Source organism: Teleopsis dalmanni, chromosome 1, assembly GCF_002237135.1.
Source record: "Teleopsis dalmanni isolate 2A chromosome 1, ASM223713v2, whole genome shotgun sequence".
NCBI lineage: Eukaryota > Metazoa > Arthropoda > Insecta > Diptera > Diopsidae > Teleopsis > Teleopsis dalmanni.
The window spans coordinates 74,949,371-74,953,796 of NC_051846.1; positions in this window are offsets into that span (position 1 = coordinate 74,949,371).

Below are 4,426 nucleotides of genomic sequence, written 5' to 3' on the forward strand. Positions count from 1 at the left end.
ATACATATTATGTTAATAAAATTTTATTTAATACTTAAATTTTGTGTTTTAATTTTATTTTCACATTGTTGTTTATAAGCTTTTAATTATAAGTTTAATTTATAAATTTCTTTAAAATATTTATTTTATTTATTATATTTGTTAAAATGTTAACATAAAGTAAATATTTATACTATAGCTTAATGAGAATGTAGTTTTGAACAAAATCGGTAATAACTAAATAATCTTTCAGTTTATTCTAAAGTATAAGCATTATTTTCACTATAGTTCTATATATATTGTCACCAAAATTCGTATAATTTGTAGACTTACTTAAAAAATAAAATAAAAATTAGATGAAGTGAAATCTTCTGAAAAATGTTACCATATACATATATAAAAATTTTATATATATGCTGATGTAACCACAACCATCTGTTAAAATTAAAACTATCAAAAAATATTGCAATTTTATGTGTTAATATTTTTTAATTATGATTTTTCAAGATAAGATTTATTTTGTATAATAATGAGAGTATATTTATTATCAATGTGTTCATTTTTAAAAGATTTATGTGAGCTTTTAAAAAAATTTTTTTTTAAATTTTTTTCTGTATATTTATTTATATAGTTCTTTCCTATATAAAAATTGTCAATATTTCAAACTGAAATTTTAAAACATTTTGCTTTGATAAGAAACTCAAGAAACATTAAACATGAGTAATTTTTATATAGGAATTAACTACATAACTAAATATACATATAAAACTAAAAACTGTTTTTATTAAAAAAGTTTACATAAGCATTTAAAAATGGAACATATTATTAACAGAAAATGAGCTCAAAATAATCAAGAGTATTCAGTATGATTTAGCATATGCGTTAGGTTTTTATATAATTTATATTAACTATACAATTTATGTTTTTAACAGCATATATGAAATATAGCTCTTTACACGGACAAAGCTTCCAATAACAATATTTAATAAATTTTTATAAATCAACTTTTTATACATTTGTAATTTATTTATTTCTTTTCAAACTTATATTACAAATAATTTTTTTTGATTAAACTTGACTATCATTGATAATAACCGCAAGATATTTAGTTTACATAGAGTTCAGAAGAAATATTTTTAAAAATATATGAAAATAGAACGAATGTTTTACATTTTCTTGAGAAAATGCATAAGCGTTTAAAATGAATATTTAATAATCTATAAATTTAACGAAAGTAATTGCATTTAAAAAAACAACACAGTGCTCTTTCACAAAAGTGTAAACTGGCTTATATGAACCCTGGTTTATGTGAATAATTTTTCTTAACATATACTACTTTAAAACATAAACGATATTCAAAATAGTGAACAAAAATGTTGGGCTTACTTAATTTACGTTTTCGATTAAGCACTATATCTTTAAAAAGTCAGTTTTTGAATATTATACAAACACCAAAAATATTTTTAAATACATACCAAGGTTTAAATAACTTTTTGCCAAATATATACAAAAAAAAAATAAATTAAAAAAAAAGCTATTATAAATACGCAATAGTTATACAGTATTTAAAATATTTTTATCATAAAAAAAATTATATATTAATATACAAATAAACAATGATTTATACAAGAAATCAAAAGTTTACATAAACCTTTTTTACAGTATTTCAATAATATATATTAAATATTCTTTTTGATAATTATATTATATATAATATATAAAAAAAAGTTTTTTGATAAAACACTTTTTTTATATATGAAAAATTTTTAAAAGAAAATATTAAGAAAATGAAAAAATTATTCTTTAGAATAAATTAAAATAAAAATTTTAATACTTTTATTTAACATATAAGGTACATAAAATATATTTGATATAGAAAAATTTTAGTAATAATTTTTTAATAATTTTATATTAAAATAAACTTAGACGAGCTTAATTTTACTTTGTTATAAACTAGGAAAATAAATATTTGCATATCTTTTGTTAACGTGCGTATATATTTTTATATTATATAAGAATCATTAAAACTTTTTAATGTTAAAGAAATTATTTTTAAATTAAGTAATTTAATGAATAATGTTAATTATAAATTAAAATTTCTAAATTTTTTAAGCTATGTGCAATATATTTTTTTAAAAAAATATTGGCAAAAGTTATATAAAGTTTTTCTATGTCTTTTAAAAAATATTTTCTTTTTGTTCAAAAGGTTTTATTTGCAAGATATAAAATTAAAAACTGTTTTTTATATTTTATTTTTAATTTAGCTTATATACTTAGTACATATATTCACGAGTTTGGAAGTTTATTTGAATTTTTCGTTAAGGCAGAGTATTATTCAGCAAGAACAAAACACCCTGCAGATTTCGTTGATAAAGTTGAAACGATATATAAAGGATTAACAATAAAAGAACAATAAATAACCATTAAGAACCTCCAACATACAGCACCACATCAACTGAACAGTATACATTCCATACCTAACTATATCCTAATCCTGTATATAAGTATTTATAATTCCTTTCAACTGTTATACAGATCTCCGTGGGTTATCACAACATCCATAAAAATAAAAAGAAAAGAGGACGGTGACAATATTACTTACAGGCTACCTTTTATAATTAAAGCAGTTCCATAAAATTTATTTTTTATTTATATCGAATTTTCAACAATTAATCAAAAAATAAATATTTCAGCAAAAATAGTTTTTATTCTAGTTTGTAAAATCAATTGCTGTTATATTCCGTTTTAAGAAAAAAGTCAAATTAACTTTGAAATGTCACCGACATTTATATAAATACATAATTATATAAATTCATAATGTTAAAAATAAAAAATCAAAAAACAGTTTTTCGTTAAAAGTTAACGAAAAAAAGCCTTTAAACAACAAACACATTATCGAATAATACTGAACTGAAAACAAATAAATTTAAGAATATTTTATGTATAATATATTTTAAATTATACCAAAAAATTAGTTTTCTTTTGTGTGAAAAACTTTCTTATAATTATTATTATTTTTTTATTATAACAACAATAAATATTATATTATAAATATATTAATTACAAACAATTAATATTCTTATAATCTTTCTTTTAATTATTGCTTATTAAATATAAGCCACCTCAACATGAAATAAATTTTTAATGGCAAAGCAAGAACGACATAAATAAAATAATTTTTATATAGTATTAATTTTTAATAATTCAATTAGAAATTAAAAAAAAACGTATTCAAGAGATTTCCATTAAAGACTTCAGACTCAAGTCGAAATATTGACTTTAATTTTTAAATAAAGTTTAATAAAGTTTACCAGTAACCCCATATAATATCGCATATAATAAAATTTTACATTAAAATATATTTAGAGCATTTTTTTGAGTTGTAATTTATTTAATTAAATTGATTAAATTAAATTGAAATTAAGTTGTAATTTATTGTTTTATTATAAATAGCACAACGACTAGTTTAAGACAATATATTACACACATTCTAAGCATTATAAAATCGAAATATTAAATAATGTTTAAATTCGTTACCATTACTTGATGGTAACCCATATAATATATATAACCTTTATAATATATATATATATATATATATAAGCAGTATACATAAAATAAATTTTTTACAATGTGACCGTTAACAATTAAATATTAAGCAATTTTGTTATTTAATTTTTAATATATTCGCTTACAATAACATAATTTGTATATAACGCTTTATGTCCAGATCTACGAATATATATATATAAGCAGTATACATAAATTAAATTTTTTACAATGTGACCGTTAACAATTAAATATTAAGCAATTTTGTTATTTAATTTTTAATATATTCGCTTACAATAACATAATTTGTATATAACGCTTTATGTCCAGATCTACGAAGATCCTTTCATACAAACTTATATATAATTAGATTTATTAAAATGTAGCCATTTATTAAAATAAAATAGATATAAAACAATTTTCTTTTAGTTTTACTACTGATAATAATGTTTTTGCGAACCTAATTTTTTATCATATTTAGTATTTAGCAGAAGCATGCCTCTGGAGAGGAGCATCAGACCGAAGCATAACAACGAGTTGTCACATCTAATTAAGTAAGCTAATAAATTAAGTATACGAATACATTACTAGTAAAACAGTAGAATATAAAAAATAAAAGAAGGTTTTTATTTATTTTATTTATTCTAATTATTTTTTTCATTTTCAAAAAATGATGTTTGAAAGCTATTGTGTGTACTTTCATTACAATATTTGGATTTGTTGGATTTTTCCGAGAACCCAGCGATGTATGTCATTGGTAAGCATGGTATTTTTGGTTGGATATTGGTTTTTGTTTTACGCATTCTATTCATCTGTTTTAGAAGAGAATATATAGTATATTTATGATAAATGTTGAGCAATTCTTGATGATCGCAAATGCTGAATACACGTCTAATCA